The following is a 24,977-nucleotide window of genomic DNA, read 5'->3' as shown; positions in this document are numbered from 1 at the left end:
TCTCCTGGCATTTAGGCTCTAAAAGGGCTGCCTATTAAAACGACTAAATCCAAAATTAAAAGGGGATCCTTCTATCCAAGGAGGTCTCAGCTGAAGGAGGGGGTAGAGTCCTCGTATTAGTTGTTTATCTTTCTAGCTGTTTTATGGTCTGCTTCTAGTCTAAGGTCTGTTTTATGGTTGGTCATTTTATTGGTCGTTGGTCGTTGACTTAAGTGGTTTTTAATGGCTTGTTTTGTATTTACATGGACTAGCAGTAAAGCCCGTTGTGTGCTGTAATGCAACAGGCGTTAGCTCTTGGTTTAGTGTGGGTTTGCACCTCACTTGGAAGCCGGCAACTGTAAGAGGAGGTCTCTCTGTGCACCACAGCCCTGACCCAAGGCAGGCTCAAGCACCCCTAGGAAGTGCGGAATTCCAGAACATGAACCTACCCCTATCTGCAGCCTTACATCCTCTCTGCATGGGCTGTGGGCACTAAGTGGCTGGTTGGGTGGCTGCATAGGCATTATACCCTTTTGAGGCCCCATTTTTAAACCATAAGGGATATTTTAAACCCAGGGGAAGCCAATCTCCAGGTGTGGCCTGGGGATCTCCTGGAATTATTGCTCATCTCCAGACTATAAAGATCATCACAGGCAGAATATGAGCCTCTTGTGGCGCAGAGTGGTAAGGCAGTAGAAATGCTGTCTGAAGCTGTCTGCCCATGAGGCTGGGAGTTCAATCCCAGCAGCCGGCTCAAGGTCGACTCAGCCTTCCATCCTTCCGAGGTCGGTAAAATGAGTACCCAGCTTGCTTGCTGGGGGGTAAACGGTCATGACTGGGGAAGGCACTGGCAAACCACCCCGTATTAAGTCTGCCATGAAAACACTGAAGGGTGTCACCCCAAGGGTCAGACATGACCCGGTGCTTGCACAGGGGATACCTTTACCTTTACCTTACCACAGGCAGAAATGGCATCTTTGGAGGCATTGTGCCTGTTTGAAGCCCCACTTCCAAACCTCGCTTTCACTGGGCTTACCTAGCACAGTCTGTTTTCTTTCTGAAGCCTAAGGCCCACTGCTGGCAACTGCAGTTCCTGTCCCCGAACGCAAAGCCAAATCATTGCATAATAAAACTGGCAAGCCGAGTTTCCCCCAAAGTCTCACTGCCTACTTTCCTGTAAACCCTTTGTATGCGAACTCCCAAGCTAATTCCACTTGAAATTCTGGGCCACTGATGCCTTTTAATTCAAAGAACCTCTGCGGCAAATACTGGGAAGGCCTTTAGCCTGGGGGGGACGACCCTTCCCAGCCGCCCTGCCATCGCTGCCGGGGCCACTGGGAATGGCTATCGCCTGCTGTATTATTTTTACAGCGGGCTTTATTTCTAGTAAGGTATATAAAAAGAAACAAGACATGCAAAATGCAGAGCGTTTTAGGATGTCTATTCATACTCGTTAGATAAGGAGGATCAGTCCTCGTAAGTACTTGGATGGGATTAACAAGGAAACTGCAGGTTGCTCTGCAGCGTCAAGCCCTGGCAAACTGCTGCTGAATGTCTCTAGCTTTGACAAAACTCCATTGAACCACAAGTCCGCTGCAAGTGGACAGCTGCAACAGGGCCAGCTTGGGTTAGCACAGGGAAGTCATTGTCAGTATGCAGAGGCAGGAAATGACAGCCCACCTCTGTCTACCTCTTGCTTTGGAAATCCTACATCAGGGGTGGCCAGACTGTGGCTCTCCTGCATGCTGGCAGGTCCTCATGCAATCCATGGACACCTGGAGAGCCACAGTTTGGCCACCCCTGCCCTACCTGATCACCATAATTTGGCTGTGACTCAACAGCACTTTTGATCACCCAATTCTACTTATTCCATTATAAGCTCCAAATGATGTTATTTTGCATATATCTACATAGCAGCAGCCTGTAGCTTGTGAATATAGCCAAGAGAAGGTCATGTCCCATGCAGTAAATCTTGCTGAGATCTCCTGGCTCCCGTCCTGTCCTGTAACAAGAGATGACATTCTGAGGTCAACTCCCCAACACTGATGTTGACCCTCAGCCCATCTTTCAAATCGATAAACGAGCACAAAATTAAAAGTGAATTCTGTTTTAAGTGTATTTCCTCCCTTGCCTTTGTTCATCTTCCAGACTTCAAAAGGATTCATATGGTTCCATTCTTAGCTATTGGTTCCTTATTAGGGGCCATATACTAGAAACAGACCTATGAATGGAATACACTATTGTTCTGTCCGAGGCTGTTTGCCATTTAGACTTGCTGGGTTAATTCTTGCGTGGCTGCCATGTGTTGTGCCTTTTGCATCCAATACAAAATTGCCCGGGCATCAAGAGATTTGTCTTTCTGTGCCATGCATAATTTAAGTGCTGCTAATAAACTTATAATCAACTTCTTCTTGGGCTAGACTGGAACTTGATCCAGCCTTCGTGGAGTGGGATTCATTCAGCGAGGAAGTATGAAACAACAGAACTTAATTTAATTCTGTCTTGGAGTGGTTTGAACGTAATCCTCAGGTGGAGGAACCATGTTCTCCAAGAGCTAACTTTTCCATCAGATGCATGGGATTGCTGTTCTCCACCTTTTCCCCACGAATGAGGGAATTGAAAAATGAAATCCATCTCCTTTGCCTTGGCCTTGGCCTTCTTCTCAGCTAAGTGTGTCTGCTAAAATAGGTCAGGAACTACCTCCAAGACAATATATGTGCTGTCAAATCATTCTCATCCTTCTCCTTAAAAATCCATTTTGTTTCTATGAATCCACAGAGCCCAGAACTGGGTCTCTCTCACCTGGTTCCAAAGATGGCAAAAGAATCCATTTGGCTACTCCGCCATGACTGGCCCTGCTTCCCCACTTTTGCAAGGTTTTGAAGCCTATTACTGGCCAGAAGAGAGAGCCTTTGGTGTAATCAAAAGGGCCTTTGGCTCTTAGCCTGTGAGCCACAACAGTACAATCAGCACCAGCCTGCAATGGCTTCATGTCATCACCTGGTCTAGCAGGAAGGGGGGCATCTATTGGGCTTTTGTTGTTATTGCTGCTTAAATTGGACTTTTTGGGCTTGGGTTTAACTTTGCAAGTCACTACGTCCCCGATGTGGGAGAAAAACTGGGCCAAGATAATGAATAAAGAAATGCATTAATACAGTTTTACCCTTCTCCCGTAAAACATCAAGCAGCTAACAAAGAAATGCAAAATTCAAACTGTTTACAATAACCCCCATATCATTAAAGAAACATCTGCCAAGACATTTAAAACATGGGCTTGCGGAAATGGCAATTGACATTCTAGACTTCAAGTGCCCTCCTAAAAAGCATACAAGAGTGCCAGAAAAACAAGGGACAAAGCTGCTCACACTTCTGCCAAGCTGCTTCATAGCACAAACACTGTTAGCATAAAAGAGTATGTCCAGACACCGGACAGCTGGAATCAGCTGCTAGATGACTTTATCAACAATGATCTACAGGCTGATCAAAGGTGGTTAGTGATCGTCTTTGGTCAGGGTGCCTATCCAGATAGCTCAAAGTGGCTTACAAAGCAGTAAAACAATAAAAACATAAACCACGATACCATAAAAATACAATAGTAAATACCATCAAACACGGGTGAGAAGAAAACGGTTGTACCAAATGAGTTCTCCATTAATTTTCTTCTGAGCTAGGCCTAAGTTCCTGGCCAATAGTCAATCTGCAGGCCAGATGGAAGATGGGTGGGGTGGGTTAGGGGAGGGCGTTTTAACTGTAGAATTTTTTAATTTTCATCATGAATGTTTTAATTATGTTGTAAACCAACCAGAGACCACTTGCAGAAAGGGGTGGACTATAAATCTAATAGTAAAAATAATAGCCTCTCTTTTTTTAAAGGCCATTTAAGAAATGTCACATCAAAAAAGAACCACCTGGATGGCTTTTCTAAAGTTGAGCTCTTCTGCTTTTCTTCTGATAAGACAGATGAAGCCATATGGGAAACTGTTGGAAGCGCATTGGGGGAGTACATACCACTCAGATTGAAAGGCCGTAGATCTAAATTACCATTTTAAATCAAGTCTTCCATTTCCTAATTCATGCATTTCTTAAATAAGCATGCATGCTCAATGGTTGCTAATGAGGCCCTTTATATAACCCAACAGTATAATCGAAACCCTCTGGGCATGTATCCTATGCGCCCTTTTGTATTACAGATTTAAACTTCTCCGGGGAGCCAATTATGGAATTAAAGATTCGTGTTTGGCTCTCTGGATACATAGTTTAAAGACACAAAGCAGATCACATACTTGAGGAATAAGGACCAAGCCAGATGAGATGCTGAAAGATCCTTGACTGGACCATCAATGTAGATTTCCTGTGGAAATTGCAGGATGCCCAGTTGACCTTGGAACCAAGGATGTGATGGATGGAAGCACATATTCTTTCTCTTATTGCCATTGACATGAAATTGCAGAACTGAAATTTTCTCCATTGGGGGAAATCTATGGGCACCATACAAAAACCTTTGGTTTCCCCCAATGTTAACATAGCAGTTTAGTGATGATATTTTACATTGTGATGGGATAACAATTTGAGGGGCTGATTAAAAGCCCTCTCTCCTCATGCTGCATTTTTGACCCAAACTGGAGCTTCTCAGGGTTGTTAATTATGAAGGAAAAACATTCTAAAGGCTCATCATACAATTTATTTGTTTGTTTGGTTGGTTGGTTATATATTTATTTCAGGGATTTCTAAACCGACCCTCTCCAAAAATGGTTTCGGGGTGGTGTATATCAGTAAATAAAATAAAAAGTACAAATATAAATCTAAATAAAATACTAAAACTCAGGCTAAAACCCACTTCCTTAAAGTCTGCTATCCTCCTTTGTTCTAAGTGTAACATCCCAATGAACCAGGCAATCAAATTAAGATGGCTTCCAGCATCGTGCCTGCTTTGACTTTCAGTGAGCAGAACTTCCATCATGCTTCTAGATGCTGAGCAGAACTGAGGTTGTTTATGACCTAAAAAGTGACTGACATAAAAACTGTGCCTTAGTGGCAGAACACATACTTTCTGTGCATAAAGTTCTAGGTTCAATCCCTGACATTTCAGTGAAAAAGATCTCAAGTAGCTAATACTGGGTTTTTCTTCTTCTTGAGATGTTGGAGGGCTATCACCAATGCTGGACAATATATGACCTAGCAGGACCTGTCTTCTGATTCAGTATGAGTCATCTACTTTGTTACTCTGTGTTGTGTATTAAATTATAGATGACAGAGCAAATATCCACAATATGAACAATAAACAGAAAACACATCGCCCGGGGCTTTATATTAGATTGTTCGAAAATCACATATTTTTGTCCTTGAGTTTGTTCTGTGAGATACTTCTGCAGGTTTTTAATCAATGTGTCTGCTCGATGGCCATGGATTTTGGTTTATAGAAATTACGTGTAGGATTTAGTGTTACATCCAGAAAGCACATTAGTGAAGGAATAACATTAAGTGGCATTTTTAATGAACTTTTTCATGGAAATCATCCTGTACGAGGACTGTTAGTGACTGCCATGATTATTAAAATAGAAGAAAAGCAACAGGGGAAGTAGACACATGGTGTTGCCTTATACTGAATCAGACCATTGAGCCAAGTCAGAATCAGAATCACGCAGAGCTGGATGAGACCCCAGAGGGCCATCCAGTCCATCCCCCCCACCTTCTCAAGCAGGGGTAGTCAACCTGTGGTTCTTCATATGTTCATGGACTACAATTCCCATGAGCCCCTGCCAGAGTTTGCTGGCAGGGGCTCATGGGAATTGTAGTCCATGAACATCTGGAGGACCACAGGTTGACTACCCCTGTTCTCAAGGACTTAAAAATCACACACTCCTGATGGTGCTCTTCCAATCTCCTCCTAAAATCCTCCAATGCAGGGGACTCCATAAGCCTCTGAAAGCAGCAGATTCCATCTATGAACATCCCTATGAACAGTCTGTTCTGACTGGCAACCCTCCAGGTTCTTAAGAAGAAGCCTTTCACAAAACCTGCTATTATGGGATTAATAGAATTCTTTTTGAAGTATAACAGATTGACAGTCTTCTGGGATCAGTTCCTTTGGAGGTACCAAAAGCTTCAGAGGACAGGATACATGTTATCCCATCCTTGCCAGACTCCCTCCCCTCGCTAAACATCACATCCAAACCTTCAAAATTTCCCAAGCCACAGTTGGCAAATCCCCACCTATTATACCATACCTTTTGTTGGAGATACTGGGGATTGAACCTGGAGCCTTCTGTGTAGAAAGCAGATGTTCTATCATAGAATCATAGAATAATAGAGTTGGAAGGTACCTCTTGGGTCATCTAGTCCAACCCCCTGCATTATGCAGGACACTCACAACCCTATCGCTCATCCACTGTCACCTGCCACCCCCTTAAGCCTTCAAAGAATCAGCCTCTCTGTCAGATGGCTATCCAGCCTCTGTTAAAAAATTTCCAAAGACGAAGAAAACACCACCTCCCGAGGAAGCCTGTTCCACTGAGAAACTGCTCTAACTGTCAGGAACTTCTTCCGGATGTTTAGACAGAATTTCTTTTGAACTAATTTCATCCCGTTGGTTCTGGTCCATCCCTCTGGGGCAAGAGAGAACAACTCTGCTCCATCCTGTATATCAATGAGCTATGGTAGAACCATAATGGACCTACATCCACTGTATGATATCTTTAATTAGAGATTCTGGGGATTGAACCTGGGACCTTCTGTTAAAAGTAGGTGTTCTATCTATGAGCTATGGCGGAACTCAGATGAAGAGGTCAACTGTGGGAGGGAGGGAGAGAAAGATGTGGTGGCTCTCAGAACAAGGCCTGTAGCAGCCATACTGGTAGAGCTCTGACTTCTCCTCCCTTCCCCCCACCTTGTGGTTAAGCAGGTGGCAATGTCGTGGAGGGAGGGAGGGAGCAAAAGACAGGCAAAGGGTGCAGGTGATGATGTCACTGCTGGTGACACATCACTTCCAGAGGCTGGGAGGCGTGGCCAGCTCACATCACTTCTGAGGTTCTTCAGAGGCTGAAAATGTATTTCAGGGTCTTCTTCATGGTCAAAAAGTTGTAAGAAGCTTATTTAGAAGGCTTGGAGTCATTAAAACGATGCAGTCTAATGAGGCACAGTAAGTGGGCATCAGGAGATGCCTGGAGATTTCTGGGATGCTTGTACCAAATTAATAGGATATTATAGGCAACCTGGCACTCCGGTGGTGAACCAGATCTCCCATTTTCTTGCTCAGGGGAAAAAAGCCATCTTGCTTGGTAATAATGATGATTAATTACGTATACCTCTCAGAATACCAGCTCTGATCTGTTCAGGCTTCCTTTTTAGAACAGAAGTCTGCTTTCCTTCTGTGACAGAAAGAATTTCACGGGGATTAGCTGACTTGGAATGCAATGCAGATAATGTTGTTCCATCCTGCAGTCAAATACATCTCCACCAATGACAATTGGGCCAAGAGTTGAAAAGAAAGTTTGGGGGGAAGGGAATAGGATTTTCCCCTGGATTCTCAAATATGTTCCAAAACAGGCCCAGGACCTATTCCGCACACAATAGATAATGCACTTTCAATGCACTTTAGAAGTAGATTTTCCTGTTATGCACAGGAAAATCCAGCTACCAAGGCACATTGAAAGTGCATTATCCTATGTTTGCAGAATGGGCCCTGCTTCTTATAATTCGGCATGGGGTCAGATCACAGGTGCACAGGGATGCCAGCCTCCAGGGGGGTCCTGGAGGATCCCCAGAATTACAGCTCATCTTCAGACTGTAGAGATCAGTTCCTCTGGAAGATGGACTCTGAGGCATTGTACCCTCTTGTGGGCCCTTTCCTTCCCAGGCTCCACCCTCAAATCTCCAGGAGTTTCCCAGCCTGGAGCTGACAATCCTGCCTTCCGTCTCCCGCCAGTGGCTGGGGGACCTGGCAACCCTACAGGTATGTGGCCACACTACTGGTAGCCATGCCAGAAATAAACAAGGGGTCTCTGACTGCTTCGGTTCCACCTCAAATACAATGATGGGGGGGGAGTGAACTGGGGAATGCCATGGCTCAATCTCTGCCCCTCTGACAGGACTGCCAATCTCCAGGTAGGGACTGAAGTCCTCTTTGAATTACAACTGATCTACAGCCCCCCTGGAGAAAATAGTGACTTCAGAGGGTGGAATTCTTACCTGAGCATCCTTTCCTTCTCAAACTATGCCCTCCAGGCATCCACCCCCAGGTCTTCAGGCAAGCATTTTCAAGCTATTATGGGGTCTGTCCGTTTTAGGGTTGCCAACCCTGGGTTGGGAAATACCTGGAGATTTTGGGGGTGGAACTGGGAGTGGGTGGGATTTGGGCAGGGAGAGACCTCAGCAGAGTATAATGCTGTGGGTTCCACCCTCCAAAGCAGCCACTTTATCCTGGGGAACTGATCTCTGTTGCCTGCTGTAAAACCAGGTCCCACATGGGGACTGGAATCCCTAGTTTCTTATTCGGAACAGCGCTCCATCTCCTCCTGACTGGTCCTTTCCAAATTACCCCTGACAGTGGTCTCCAAGCCATAGGATCTCCTGGCTACATTACACACATGCCATGGGATAAATCAACAATAACAATAACAATAACAATAACAATAACAATAACAATAACAATAACAATAACAATAACAATAACAATAACAATAACAATAACAATAACAATAACAATAACAATAACAATAACAATAACAATAACAATAACAATAACAATAACAATAATCCACTTGCAATAATAATCCACTTGAGATGCCTAAACTTCCAGCACATGAATGAGCAATGAGCCAGGTTGGTGTAGTGGTTTCTAATCTGGAGAACCAGGTTGGATTCCCCACTTCTCTGCATGCGGCCAGCTGGGTGACCCTGGGCCAGTCACAGTTGTCTTAGCACTGTTCTCGCAGAGCAGTTTCCTTAGGTCAACAGAAACACATTTTCAGTAGTAGCAGCTTTCTATACACTATAGCCTGATCTCAGCAACGAAGTGTGTTTGTTAAATTTTAAAGAGGTCGTGTCTGAGATTCATCACTCTAACACTGCCCTCTAGTGACTAATTTATAGAACACGAAAGCTCATGCCTAGAATAAAGCATTGTCGGTCTTAAAAGTGCCATTGGACTCAAATTTTGTTGTAAAACACCCGTTTTTATTTCTTCATCTCTCCATCAGTAAAAGCAGTGAATCCACAGAGCTGTCATTTCAGAGCAATACACATATGTACCAACACTGTCCCCTCCCCTTATTTGAGGCTACATGGAATTCTTCTTCCGGAGCATCTGTTTCTCTCACTCTCATTCTGAGGGGCCCTGTACAATGCCCACAATTCTTTTCATTCTCCATTAGATATTGCATGGCAACCCTGTAAAAGACATTAGGCTAAAAGAGACTGGCCTGTGGTCTCCTAGGGGACGTTATTATTCCTGAAGGGCAGCCCCCTCCAGCATGAACCTTTCTGACCGCTAAGACCGTCTTCCAAGGTGCCTCAGCCTTCTGAGATAAGACAGCTGACAAAATGTCTGGAGAATCATGGGCATTTGATGACTGGGGAGTGGGGTCAGTGGGGTGGTGATGGCATATAGCAGGGGTAGCCAAACTGTGACTCTCCAGATGTCCATGGACTACAATTACCATGAGCCCCTGCCAATTGGACATGCTAGTCATTGTAGTCTACAGACATCTGGTTTGGCCACCCCCGGCATACAGTCTATCCCCCAAAGCTGCCATTCCCTTCATGGGAACTGATCACTAGTCTGGAGATCCACTGGAATTCTGGGAGAACTCCAGCCCTGCCTGGTGCTTGGCAACCCAAAAGGAGGCCTTCTTGGCAGTGCAACTGCGGGACTCTCTCCCCAGAGGTATTTGCCTGGCCTCTTCTGTCACAGTCTTCCCTCGCAAGCAAGCATACATTTCCTCTTTGGTGTTTTAGCTAGTGCTTTATATGTTTTCACATACGCGTTTTAGTCTGGGATTTGATTGTGTTTACTATGTCTCATTCTAACAGTCACCTCGATGGCCTGGCTGGGAAGAAAAGCAGCATACAAATCTTGCAAATGAACAGGGGTCTGAGGTCTCCTGAGTCCTAGCATGACCCTTAGACCAGGGGTAGTCAACCTGTGGTCCTCCAGATGCCCATGGACTACAATTCCCAGGAGCCCCTTCCAGCATTCACTGATGATGATTGTTTGTTTGTTTGTTTGTTTGATTGATTGATTGATTGATTGATTGATTGATTGATATCCTTCTACCCACAGCAAGCCGTCTCGTGGTAGGTAACATGTTAGAACCCCACATCAACATACAATCCCCATTAAAACAAGACCCATTAAAGCCATCCTTTGTCCAATTTCTGGTGGTAACTAACACCCTCTTCCCCAACCTGTGCAGCCACTATTCGGTGTGGCAGGGTTCTTTTTAAGCCACAGCCACTAGCCAGATGATCTAAAATGTGGCATCAGGGCTATCTGATCTTCCATGCCCTGGCCTCAACTATACACCTGGTGAAATAGAAGAAGAAGAAGAGTTGGTTCTTATATGCCGCTTTTCCCTACCCAAAGGAGGTTCAAAGCAGCTTACAGTCGCCTTCCCATTCCTCTCCCAAAGGTCACCCAGCTGGTTGCATGTGGGGGAGCACATAATCATACCCGGCATGCCAGATTAGAAGTCTGCACTCCTAACCACTGCACCAAAATAGCTCCGTCTTGAAGGACCTGCGGAACACAGAAAGCTCCCATGGGGCCCTCAGCTCTTCAGGGAGCTTGTTCCACCAGGTTGGGGCCAGGACCGAGAAGGCCCTGGCCCTGGCCCTGGCTGAAGTCAGGAGAGTTTTCCTAGAGCTGGGAATGACCAGTAAGTTGGTACCCACAGATCGTAAGACCCTGCAGGGAGCAGAGGGCTAAAGGCAGTCCTTCAGTTATGTGGGTCCCAGACCGCAAAGCGCCGTAAAGGTCAAAAGCAAAACCTTGAACCTGATCTGGGCCAGCATTGCCAGATATTTACTTTGCCCAGATCCTGCCCTTTAGTTAGCAATCAACATGCAGATATTAGGCAGAGGAAGATATGCAATGGTAAGCTAAAAAGAAATTAGCCACTTCATCTCAGTCATTTCAGAGAGAAGCATCTTGCACTGGAGACTTCTAACAAGCAGACAACTACATAATCATGGCAAAGGTTGCATGAAAATCAAGGCTTGTCAGAACCCAGAAGTCGAACAAGGTTGGCCCTAGTTAGCCCTTGGAGGGGAGACCAGCAAGGAAGACCTGGGTTGCTATGCAGAAGAAGACGGCAACAAACCATCTCTGATTATGTCTTGCCCTCATAATCCCATGATGGGTCCCATGAGCCAGTTGACAGCCCTTGACTTGAGAGTTGACGGCACTTAATTATTATTGTTACCCTCCCAAGATATCAACAAGAAAGTGGAATTTCTCCAAAGGAGGAATGACAGAGATTCTGAAGGTTGACTAATCCTTTTCTAATTGGCTTTGATTGTCAACACAAACCCCCATTGCTCCTCGGCTGCATCTGACCATGAGAACATGGCTGAATGTTCAGAAAGTTGTTTCTCTGTTTACAGGCTGTCTCATAGCAACAACCTCTTGGGGTCAAGAGATCCATTCCATTTGCAAGGCCCACGTTATCCGGCTGGTTAACACAGAGCTCTGGACAAGAATTTTTATTGGCTTTTTTGGAAACCAAGACAACAACAAGTGCCAAGAAGATGGGGAGAAATGCTCAGAGTCCATTCCAAAACACACTTCAAGTGGACAGAGCTCCATAAGCTTGACCCTAAGATGTCAAGTGTGTGTGTGGGGGGGGGGGGAGACTATCATCAGATAATTATTTTCCACCCACCAGCATATTGTTGAAACCTAGGATCAGGAGGGGGCGGGGACTAGAAGATCTACAATTAGATCTTCCCAGAATTTTTAAAATGGAAATAGCAGCTGAGAAAAGCCTAAATTCGGGTTGGAGCTACAATGTACAAGGGAATTCTTTCCCGTGGAGTTTTGCTGATCTAACAAGACTCTTTGCCATCTATTATTATCTAAGAGCAGGAAAAAATGACACATTCTGGGAAGGCAGTCTGGGGTAGTGGTTGGAGTATCAGATTAGTATTTGGGCAGTCAGGTGTTTGCTCCCAAATTAAGCCAAATTGGAAGGGGAATCCTTCTAAGGAAGAGAAGGGGGACATCTGCCTAGTTGTAAAGGGAAATCAGGGGAGAATTTCTTAAGACATGTGTGTGTGAGGTAATCACTTCAGAAAGGAAGGTGGAAAGCTCTGGGGAACTCTGAAGAAACCAAAGATCAAGGTAAAGCCAAGGAGTTTTAAGGAAAAACGAATCAGAAACCTCTCTGCTAAGAAACATAAGAAATGTAACGTCTGACAGAAAAGTCCAAGAACTAAGAACAACCTGTTAACTTAAGAATGTCAAACTAAATAAGGACTGAATTGTATATATATTCGTTAAAGCTTGATTCTAACCACCCTTTCCTCTTTATATGAGCTGTATGGGTAGAAGCGGTATATAAATTTAATAAATAAATAATAGATAAAATATTTTATTTGTTGGCTTATAAAAATGCCTCAGTGCCATTCTGACTCAAAGGGTTTTCGTGAAAACACGGTTGTACTCCTTCCCTGATACTCCCAGGACTGAACAAAGCCACAGAGATCAGACAGTGACAGGGTGGGACAGTGAGCTTTATTTTTTTTGGTGGGGGGGAATTTACCTAGGTGTGGGGAAGAGTGTAATGAGCACTCTGTTGTACCTTGTAAATCCCAAGATTCAAGACTAAACATAAAGGCAACATTCAGAGAGAAGCAAGCCAGTAACCTACCTGTCTTCAGTTGTTCTATCCAACTAGAATGGCTGGGATTGACATCCTGGTTACACCTCTCCCAAAAATCTTTGTTGGTGGCAGATAAGAAAACATGAGCAAATGATAATATTGAAAGATACTTAGTTCCTTCTCTGACTCCGTGCATCAAAGAAAGCAACATATGGATTTCAGAAACTGGAATATAATGTGTTCTTTGCATCATCCATCCATTGGTCTCTTGTCTGTTTATGAATGGCATACTTGAGCTTGCCCACTAATAAGGCTGTGCCATCAGGTGGACCTCCAGCTGGTGACCTGAGGAGCTCCACAGGATCGTACAGGAAGAGACGGTCCTTCAACTATTTGAAACAACTTTGATTTCCTTGAGTGCCAGCTTGCTGCAGTGGTTAAGAGTGGTAGCAGTTAATCTATGTAGCACTTGTAGCACGTGCCACGGCCCTGCCATTCTAGGGGTCCTGCAGCTGCCTTCCCAGCAAAGCCCCTGAATTGGGTCACAAACATGCTGCAGGAGACTACAAGAGCAGAGAACTGCTCTTGTGGCTACTAACTGTGGCTACTTCTGGTGCTGAATGCAGCAGTGTGCTTTGTCCCACTGGCTTTGACCAAGACAAGGAGCCACACTGACTTGTCAAGCTGCAGAGGAGAGTGACTGCACTGGAGGAGGAGGAAGGAACAATGGCAAAAGTGAGGGTGAGTCAACTGGCTGGATCCAGGGCAGGGTGTTTGGCTGCGAGTCAGTGGTTGGGGGCTACTTTGGGTTCTACTGTCCCTCCCCCAAGCACGGGAGCACACCCAAGGTTGAAGGGGAGTTGATGATTGCAGGCAGGCAGCTGGGATACTTCCTTCCCCTGACATTGGGTGCAGAAAGGTTCAATCGGTCTGATCTACACGCTTCCCCGAGGGACAGGAAGGACTGGGGGGAGTGAAGCAGGGTTGTAACTCCCTATAACTCTTTCTTTCCCCTTGGTAGAAGGGTGGCCTGGCAACTGCAGAGAGTCAACACTGCTAGAACAGACCCCTCCCCCCCCCAAAAAAGAAAAACCTGGCAGGGAATACCAGAGGCCCACTCCATCTGGTATAACTGGTGAAATCACAAGGCAAAGCTGAAGGCAGCAGTGGGGGAGGGTGGGTGGGCAGCTTGGAGATGCTGGCGCTGGTTGTGGCAGGAGGGGCACCCTGTGAACTGCAGTGAGTAGCTGACAGGTGATACGTAAGAGGCATTGGGTGGGGGGAATGCCATGTGATTCACTGCGACAAGAACCGCCATTGAGAAAACTTGAAGATGCCTGGAAGGCCACTGGGTATAATAGGAGGCATGAATGCCAATGAACTTGCTCGGTCTCTGCTGAAATACAATTCAGTTCTGAAACGTTGGAATGCAAATGTGGAACAGATTTAAAGAAATCTGCTCAGGCCCTGGGAATGCAAGTCCCCAGAGTGGAATGAAAGAATGCGGCACCGGATAAACTGCGGTGACAACAACGTGTGTGGAACGAGGGTCCCTGGGCCTGAAATCAGCGTATGGGAATGACAAGCACAAGAGGAGAAGGACAGTCCCTGGGAGTAGGATCCCTCCTCTGGTGCTAGAATGACTGTCCCCAGCATTGTTACATGGTCCCTGGGAGTGATTAATGTTCTGAGGCTGGAATTATAGCCCTCAAAGGGGATGGCTCTCCCTGGGAGTGACACAAGTGTTCTGGCACTGGAGTAGCAGACTTCAGAGTGGAATGACAGTCCTGGGGACTGGAGTCATTGGAATGGAACTGGAATGACAACCCCTAATATAGAATGGCTGTCCACGGGAGTAGTAACCCTGCCCTGATAAATGGAAGAACAGGCTAGAGAGTGGAATGAGTGGGAGTAGCATAACTCTACTGTGCCTGGAATGATGGCCAACAGAGGGAAATGACTGTCCAAATACACTGCTCTGAGACTGGGCACTGTTGCCCTTTAGGTGGTGAAGAAATATATTTTTAAAATTTGTATTGTGATGTGACCATATAGGGTAGCGTTGTTCAGCTCCCCCTCCCAAATGGCCAATGATGGGCCTGGAGGGATTGGGACAGGGAAAGGCTCCAGTTGGGCATGTACATAGCTACGCTTCCCAACCATATACTGCATGATCACACCACTTCTGGGGTGAAGCCTGAAGAATGTTTCATGAGTTTATCAACAGTAAAAAGAGTTTAGAAAGCCTGATCTGGATGACTGACTATGGGATTCCATTTATGGAAATCCCAAATTGAAGTGGTCTTCCTAATATCAGAGCCAGCCTCTGTTGGACCCAAGAATCAGAGCTCAGTTCAAAAATATGGGATTCACTATGATCATTTATGCACTGGGAACTTCTCTGCCCCAGCTCCCGTGCAGGAGCACAAATCGGGGATGGATGAGGTGCACCAGGCCAAGTGCTCCCCCATGTGGGTGCAGGAAGAGGTGGGGCAACCTGCCATAACTAAAACTCCAGCCTGCGGCCTGGCATGAAACCTCCAGTGCGTAAACGGTCTATGAGAAGTATTGTGCAGGGCACAGCTATGGAGATGTGTTTGTGGACTATCAATCTATGCTGATTTTGACTACAAGAACCTCCCCAGATGAAACTAATTTCCAAAGATAGCCTTGTGAGATTGTTAGAGTGTTGGACCAGGAGTCAAGTTGGGGTTCCTACATTGCCTTGGCTCACCAGATGCCCTTTGGCCACATTCTCTCAGTCTAACCTCAACAGGGAAGGAAGGAACCACGTGTGACTCGCTGAGCTCACGGGAGAAAGATTGTAAAGAAATGTCCTGGTTAGAAACTTAGATGCCCTACAGGTCCCAGCCATGGAACAAGCAGAAATAAGAGGATCAGAAACAAGACGGTTAAGAAAACAAATCAGTGGAGGAGATGCTAAGAATAGTCCAAAATATTTAGAAATTTGCAACGAGGCAGGAAGAACACATAAGAAGCAGGAGTGGAAATTCTCTGACAAAGCTTTCATCCAGAGCCAAACCATGAGACTTTGTTTCGGCAACAAGAAGAGTTCAAGGAATCTCAACAGAAGTATGATAGCTGCTAGATGTTAAGCCAACAGAAGCGCAATCCATCAACAAACCAGAGATAATGTACTTTGGGGAGGAAAGAGGGTATAGGATACAGTGGTATTAATATGGAAAGAATGACCTAACCCAAATGGGAGATCTGAAGGACAGTCTTCCTCATTGTTTATTCCCAGTCGTTGTTTCTTGTGTGCGTGTGTGTTTGGGGGGGGGGGAGTTCTGCTAGAAAAAATTATAATCGATGAAGCAGTTCATATTACAGATATCTCTTTAGGGCTGTTAAGCCCCCTTGGCCACTAGTGGGGGATGTGGGGTGGGGTAGAGTTGCCAGATCATAGTGGGAGACTCCTAGAGGCTGGGGAAAGCAGGGACCTCCGTGAGGTACAATGCCCCCCCCCCAATGCATCCATTTTCTCCAGAGCAGCTGCCCATTATAGTCTGGGAAATCCCCAGGTCTCACCTGGAAGCTAGCATCCCTAATCTCTTTTTATTAATGATATCCCAAAACTGGATATTATTCTAAGCCACTTCCTGCACTCCACCATGCTGGCTTCTATTTGATGCTGTTAGTATGGGAAGTAGTGGTGCCAACCTCCAGGTGAGGGCTGGAGACTCCCAGAATTATTCCTGTTGATCTCCCAAATATATAAAAAGCTTGTTTGCTTATTTATTCCACTTCTCCTAAAGAAAAGGGCTGCTTTGAAAGGTGGACTGCATGGCATTATGCCCCACCCAGAGTCCCTCCCATCCCCAGTGTAGTGGTTAAGCATGGTGGCCTTTAACCTGGAGAGCTGGACTTGGTGCCCCCCTTCTCCACATGCAGACAACTGGGTGACCTTGGGCAGATCACAGAGCAGCTGTGTCAGAGCTCTCTCAGCCCCACCTATCTCATGGGGAGAGGAAAGGAAGGTGATTGTAAGCAGCTTTGAGACTCTTTCAGGTAGTAAAAAGCCAGGTTAAAAAAAAACCCAACTCTTCTTCTTAAATGCATCCGTCCCAGATTGCATCCTCAAATCCAGGTATTTCTGAATCTGGAGTTTCACCACCAGCAGAAATTGGCTAGTGGTGTTGTGTCCACTGGCTGGTGACTGTTCTCCAGGGCCTCATACATCTCCTTCACTAGATTCACTGGCAGTCTTCAAGCAAAGGTTGTATACACACTTTTCTTGGATGCTTTAGGATGCTTAGGGCTGATCCTGCGTTGAGCAGGGGGTTGGACTAGATGGCCTGAATGGCCCCTTCCAGCTCTACGATTCTATGATTCTATGATTCTCTACTTGTGATTATTTCAGTCAGAGGATGGAAAGGAAGCCCGGAACAGGCAGACCCACAGTGACTGGGGCAAAGCTTAATCTGGGAGATTTTGGCTGACTGGGGACTTGAAGCTGGGTCCGGCAGATTGTAGTTCAAGGTTCTGACCTCTGCTCGGTCCTGGCTCCCATGGTCAGCAGCATCAGAGTAGGCATCCTTCACCACCAGATAGTAAATTACTTAACAGAAAACAGCTTCATGCATTCCTTTGAGGCGTCTCCAAACAGCACCCTAAGAACTTCCATGCTATTTGCGTAATCCTCCACAAGATGGTAGTAGAGCATCTGGAATTTCCCCCCCTGGAAGTCTTTTGTAGCAAGTTTAAGGAGCAGTTTCTTTGCAAGTAGCATCTCATGGCACTCAGGCTTTGCAACCCTTGCCATAAAAACCCACGGTAGACAATACAATGCAGTGAAAACACTGGATTGCTGTGATTGTCTGTGTATGGAGAACTCGCTTTCCCTGGGGCAACTGGTTATGAACAGCAGTTCCTTGACTGCCAGATGTCTCCAGCTGACAATCCACGCAGTGCCTTAGGGCTGCCAACCTCCAGGTGAGCTCTGGAGTTCTCACAGAATTACAACTGATCTGCAGACTAGACCAATGACATCACTTCCCCTGGAGGAAATGAAAGTTTCAGAAGGTGTATTTTATGGCACCACATCCCTACTGATCTCTGGAATGCCCTGGGTGTATCAGTGCAACTCCCAGCTCTTGACCAAGGCCAACTAACAACTTTGGCCTCTATCAAGAGTGTGGGTATGATCCTGGACTCCTCTTCTTTATCGATGGAGGTCCAGGTCACTAACACTACCTGGCAGACTTTTGTTGTCATCTGATTTCACCACTGTGATCCACACAATGGTCACCTCCAGATTAGACTACTGCAACTCAGTCTATGCAGGGCTACCCTTGAAACGGATCCAGAAGCTTCAACTGATTCAAAATGTGGCAGCCCAGTGGAAAGCCCATATTCAACCAGTACTCATCGGCTCCAGATGGAAGACGGAATCATGTTCAAGGTCTCAGTTCTCCCCCTAAAGCCCTAAACGGTCTGGGATCTTTGTACCTGTGAGACTGCCTTCTCTTCTATGCCCCTCCAAGAAACTTAAGATAGAGCCTACATGATTTGCTCAGGGTCCCCAGCCCCAGAGAGAGAAGCCTCCAGCAGAGCCAGGGCTTTTCCGGCATTGGCTCCAGCCTGGTGGAACACTCTCCCGAGCAAGATCAGGGCCCTGCAAACCATTAAACAATTCTGCGGGACCTGCAATAGCAAGCTGTTCCACTAGGAATGTTCCACCAGGCGTGTCCCTAGGTTGAGGCCTGGGAACACAGTGACAATGTCTGGCCTCCCTACTGACAACATCAACTGAAGCAATTATTCGAAACCTTTGCAAAGACTAACTTGGAGGTTGCGCTTTATGTTTTCCCTTCTCCCATCAGAGAGAACGAGATGACTAGCAACGGCTTCCCCGTTAAATTAAGTGGACTGACTTTGAAGTGTTTTTAATATATTTATATGGATGGATTTAAAATCACGTATTTAATTGCCTGTTGTGAGCCATCGGGGAAGGGTGGCATATAAATCTGAAAATAAATAGAAGAGTTGGTTCTTCTAGGTCGCTTTTCTCTACCCGAAGGAGACTCAAAGCGGCTTACAATCGACTTCCCCACAACAGACACCCTGTGAGGTGGGTGAGGCTGAGAGAGCCTTGATATCACTGCTTGGTCTGAACAGGTTTATCAGTGCTGTGACGAGCCCAAGGTCATCCAGCTGGCTGCATGTGGGGGAGTGCAGAATCAAACCCGGCTGACCAGATTAAAAGTCCGCACTCCTAACCACTACACCAAACTGGCTCTCTGATAGATAAGTCATCTCCGATCCAAGTTCTAACCAGCCCCAACTCTGCTTAGCTTCTGAGATCTGATGAGACTGGGCTAGCCTAGGACCTTCCAGGTCAGATTGAGGATGGTGTTGGGGGACACCTAGATGAAAGGGTGGTCCCTCTAGGAAAGGTTGGTCAGAAAAAAATGCAGTAGATAAAATCAGAGGATGCGGAATGTTTCTTGGTCTGCTTGAGGACCAGGAACTCAATAAATACTCCTCTGAGCATGCAGCCTCTGAGCGATACCCATTACTGCATCAAACCCCCCCAAAAATCCCAGGTGAGCCCAACCACTGGGAAGAGCATCATGCACACCAGGAGCTGTGGAAACATTCGGGTGCCCCCATCATCAGACCCCCTGCTCTGGAACTATTTGAAACGGCGGCTGATTCCAACAGGCCTCTCCCGGCTACGTTCTATAAATGCAATATTTGTTTAAGTAAGAATTGGTTCTCTTGACAACCGAGTTTTGTTTTAAGTCCTGTGGGCAGCTCTTCATGTCATAATCAGAATAGTCAACACAGTGAGCAACCCGATCTTCCGAGCCGGCGCAGGAGCCAAAATGCGTGTGCGCATTTCTCATTTGCTCCTGTGTAAACAGATAAAAATTAGAATCAGCTGTCAGCGCAGTCCAAATTAAAGACCAAATGCAACTTTAATGTCAAAATTGGATCCAGATAGATATAAAAAGGGACAGAAACAAAGAAGCACATTCTTTAAAAGCGGGCTGGAAATGCATCCATAAGGTACAGATCCTGTGGAAACCGGGGTCCAGATGCGATAAATATCGTTCATTCCTATTTATTATGCAATTTCTTCTACAGGTATTCATCCTGCCACGACAAAGCTAGGCAGACCTTTGATTGTCTTCGCGGCTGGAAATGGAATCGTATTGGAATTGAAATGGAATCAATAGTGTTCATCTAACAACTTAATTAATTGATGCTTATGGAGAAGCCTTTCCAAATGTGCAGAGTTTGTATCTGAACATGTCCTTGGCCAGTGTGTTCCACAGGATATATACTATTTATATAAGGTTACCAACCTCCAGGTGGGAACTGGATTTCCCCTGAATAATAACTGCCCCCAGATTACACTGATCATCTGGGGATTTTCGAGGGGGTCATCATCTGGGCATGGAAATTGTGGTTACTGTGGGTGGGCTGGTAGTTGAGAATTTCTTGCATTCTGCAGGGGCTTGGACTAGATGCTCTTGGATTGCTAATGAGAGGGGGCTCAGACCTCTGGCCTCTTGCCTCCCCCATTCTGTGAAAGGAATGCCCTTGAGTTCAAATGGTTAACCAAGATAAAGGTAAAGTCCATTATGGAATCAGGGGGCAAATGGGAGAAATCGTTTATCCCTCTTGGTGGGAAGTGTGATCAAGTCACAGCTGAATTATTGTGACCCTGTGGGGTTGTCAAGACAAGAGACTTCAGGGGCAGTTTGCCATTGCCCGCCTCCATGTTATGCCTCTTGGTGGTCTCTCATCCAAATATAGGGCAGGGCCAGGCCTGCTTAGCTTCCATGATCTAACAAGATTGGGCTAGCCAGGACTATCCAGATCAGGGCTTCCTAGGACTCATTTAACCATAGAGTTATAAAAAATAGAAGTGCCCTCAATCTCATCTTGATGATGCCACTAGCCGCTGCTTTCTATACTGATAAACTGGTGTCTAAGTCTTGGTATCTTTAAATGGTGAGTTATAAACTTTGGCAGGAATAGGGAGAAAGAAGGCACCACAAAATGGGAGATAAAATTCTCCCCACTTTCTCCAGCCAGCTATGTGCTTAGCGCTGCCAAAACCAACTTCAGTTTAGAACACAAAACCCCAAATCCAATTTAAAAGATTTTCAATTCAATTTGAAGTAAGATTGCAGCCTGGCCTGTGAGCAGGATCCAGCCTTCCCCCCCCCCTCCTCATAGAAGTTTTGGATTTTTAGAAGATTGGAATTTAATGTGAACCTTCCAGATTGCAATAAGATGATGGGACATTTAAAAAAAATAATTGTGAACTATGTGTATAATACTGTGGGAGTTGATCCATTGAAAACAAATTATGTAACTATGACAGACAGTAACTTTCCACAGTACGCGTCTTGTGTATGTGTTTTTAATTAGTCTAGGAAAGCTTTCGGAATAATACAGCCCAGTTGGGTCTAAAGTTCAGAAAATGATCTGGCCAAAAGTCTATACCAGCTTCCAGAAAGACATGTGGAAAAGAAGCCAATAGCAGGTTCTGCAGGTTTGCTAGGAAAAGAGTAAGAAGGACACAACAAAGCCTATGCAGAATGGAAATTGCTATTTTGGGTACTATTAAGGCCAATTCATGAAGAAGAAGAAGAAGAAGAAGAAGAAGAAGAAGAAGAACAAGAAGAAGAAGAAGAAGAAGAAGAAGAAGAAGAAGAAGAAGAAGAAGAAGAAGAAGAAGAAGAAGAAGAAGAAGAACAAGAAGAAGAACAAGAAGAAGAACAAGAAGAAGAACAAGAAGAAGAACAAGAACAAGAACAAGAACATGAACAAGAACATGAACATGAACATGAACATGAACATGAACATGAACATGAACATGAACATGAACATGAACATAAACAAGAACGGGAGGAGGAGGAGGAGGAGGAGGAGGAATTGGTTATTTGTGACCCACTTCTTACAACCAAAAGAAGTATTTCAATCACCTTCCCTTCCTTACAACAGATGGGCTAGATCATCCACAGCCTAGCCTCAACCAAACACCTGGTGGAAGAGCTTCATCTTGCAGGTTCTGTGGAACTGGGTATGCAAACTTTTAAATTATCTCACGAGGGATATTTTGTACGTTTTTTTTCTGAGGTGAAAACATTCAAATATTAGCAAGGTAGCATTTTACTCTGTGGATAGAAGACGTGGCTGCCGTAATATCCATGCTGATGCATCAAACAGAACGGTGCAATTGTGTGATTACTTAGAGTGCCACCCTTGTCCTGGTTAATTTGCTCCCCTGAAGCAAGAAGGGCTCTTATCACCCCAGGGGGTACACAACTCTCTTTAGGAAGATGCAGACTTCCAAATGTTCCTGATGTGAATTATTGGAAGGCACTGCTGCACAATACATTACCAAAGCAAACTGCATACTGAACCAGATGCATGATACAGGAATATGTAGGAAAATCATTGCCAATATGAAAGCAAAGCTCATGTTTTATGACCAAGAGACCTTGCGATCTCTGTGTTGGTGGGGGGGGGGGGGGGAGGACGAATGCTTTGGGCCTTCTTTTGGAAATGTCCTTTGACTGGGGAATGTTTTCATGATTCCAAACCATACCAGGCCTGCTAACAGCAGCATTAGGAAAGATACATATGTACACCCTGAAACTCAAGCCAGATTTTCCAGTCATGGCATGACTCTTTTCATAATAATAATAATGAGAAAAAGTTTTATGAACTCCAAGTTGTGATTCTATTAGGAGCTGGGCAGACAGTTCCCCTCCATGCGAAGGGGCTGATCCCCCAGGGCCGATGCCACAAAAGTGGAAATGAGAGCAATTCAGGGAGGGGGGATTTGTTCCAGTTAATTCACTTCTCCCACATGGAAGTTCGTTTTACAAACTGGAAAGCTCTTTGAGCAAACATTTGCAGAACCTTGGTCCCCGGATCATGGCAATTGCTAACATGTTGGCCTTATTAGGCAGAAAGTACTTTTTAAATATGGTTCCCCAGGTACAAGCTACTAAAATAACCAAAGTCTAAACCTCTCCCACTTGGGATAACATGGCCTTCGTAGCTGCCAGCGGAGGAAGGGGGTCACTTTCCTCCTCCCAGAGTGGGGAGGAATGTGAAAATTCATGCAACGTACTGACATCAGGGAGTGATGTCAGCATGTCACTCTGGCTTTGGGGGGGGGGAATCTCTATGATTTAGCTTCTTACCATAGAGTTTTGCCCCAAAACCGGAGCATAGCTCTCCGATGTCACTGACGTGCCTGTGTCACTTCTAGGTAACATCAGTTTGTTGTGTTTACTTCCTGCTTCTTCCCTCCCTGTGCCTGGTAAGTTCCCCCAGTTTCCGAGAGCCTTAAAACAGGGGGAGTGGCTCCAGACCGGGAGATCCCCAGGCCCCAGCTGACAACACTTCCTCCACTGAGAGTGGTGGCAAGCAACAAGGCTGTGTACCAAAGTCTGAATCCACTCAGAAAGCATCTGCATAGTGCCAGCCATCACTAGCCTTGAAGGCTTTTCTTAGATGCTATATCAATAGACATGGACTGAGAGACCTCAGAGCCTTTAAACCACTCTTTGAAATGGAGGGGAAATGGTCATGGACCGTTTATGCACTGGGAACTTCACTGCCCCAGCTCCTGTGCAGGAGCACAAACCAGGGGTGGACAACGTGCACCAGGCCAAGTGCTCTCCCATGTGGGTGCAGGAAGAGGTGGGACAACCTGCCCCGAGTAAAACTCCAGCCTGCAGCCAGGCATGAAACCTCCAGTGCATAAATGGTCATGCTGAAGCCTGAAAAAATACTACTGGGCCCAGTAATCTCCCAGAATTATGATTGGTCTCAAGACTGATTATAACTGATCTCCAGAAATTCTTGCTCTGGGGAATTTTTGGATGGTTGAATGCATGCTATTCATTGTTTGTTTCCCGTTTCACTAGAACCTAACTCTAACTAGAACTTAGGAGTCCCTTATCAAGTAAAGCACGGGCATAAAGAATCACAGAGTGGTGTTTTATAGCTAGCACTGTTGGAGATTAATTTTAGATGGCACACTTGCTCTGACTTTTTCACATTTTCAACTGGAGAGCAGTCATTCATCTCACTTGTAATAGCCTTGGGTCAGCCTGAGATCTTTTTGTCACCTAGAATGGCTTAACTAAATTACATTTGTGCTCCATCTGAAGAATGCAGCAATTTGTAGACAAAGAATTTTTGCCTTCTTCCCCAACATCTGTATGTGTGTAAAAAAAAAAAAAACGAACTGCTAATGACTTCCTCCCCTCGTTTTTGGTTTTACTTAAAATCCAGCCTGATGAATAATTCTGGGGAATGCAAAAGTTTCCTTGCTAATTACCACCCTTTGGGTGGGTCCTGATGAAAGATCTGATCCCACCAGTACTTTTTGGAAAGGGCCCTTATAGTTCTAAGAGTCCAGACAATGTTTAGCAAGGCATAAGGGAAGGGAAGTGGTGTGTGTGTGTGTGTGTAAAAACATTTCCTCAACAGGATGTTTTCTACCCACAAACTCTGTTTATCAGTATCCAAAGGAAGCACTGGTCAGTTCAGATCAACCGACTAATTAGAAGCAGCGGTTAATTAGGAATGCCAACCTCTTTGCACTCTTTTGAACATTTTCATGTGATGTGGTATCTTTGTGGAAATATGATGTTAGCCCCCCACTTTCTGACACAGGCATGGTTCTAATGAGCAGCATCCATTTGGAGCTATTTCAATTTGCTAAGGAGGGACTGATCCCGCCATTTTTAAAGACTATGGAAATCCAGTGCAAGTCACAAGTAGAAGACATGATGGATTTCCAAGGCATCTTCGGTCAGTGTAAAACTGGGTAAATAGAGCAGCACGTGGCCCCTGATTTAGAATGGAGCCTGATTTGGAGGTGGGATGTAGAATGGCCCATCAGATCTCAGAAACTATCATGTAGTCCAATCAGATCTCAGAAACTAAGCAGTGTAGATACTTGGTTTGGAGCCCACCAAGGAAGACTTTGTAGAGGCATGCAATGGCAAACCACCACTACTTACTCACTTGCCTTGAAAACCCTATGGGTTGCCATACGTCAGCTGCAACTTGACAGCACTTTCTAGACACCCGCATGGTTGGGGGGGGGACGACCCTGACTTGGATGTCCCAGGTTAGCCAAATCTCATTGGATCTTGGACACTAAGTAGCATTGGC

The sequence above is a fragment of the Paroedura picta genome, chromosome 9 (genome assembly GCF_049243985.1).
Source record: "Paroedura picta isolate Pp20150507F chromosome 9, Ppicta_v3.0, whole genome shotgun sequence".
Taxonomy (NCBI): Eukaryota; Metazoa; Chordata; class Lepidosauria; order Squamata; family Gekkonidae; genus Paroedura; species Paroedura picta.
The sequence above is the reverse complement of the archived record's forward strand: the minus strand, read 5'-3'. Positions refer to the sequence as shown.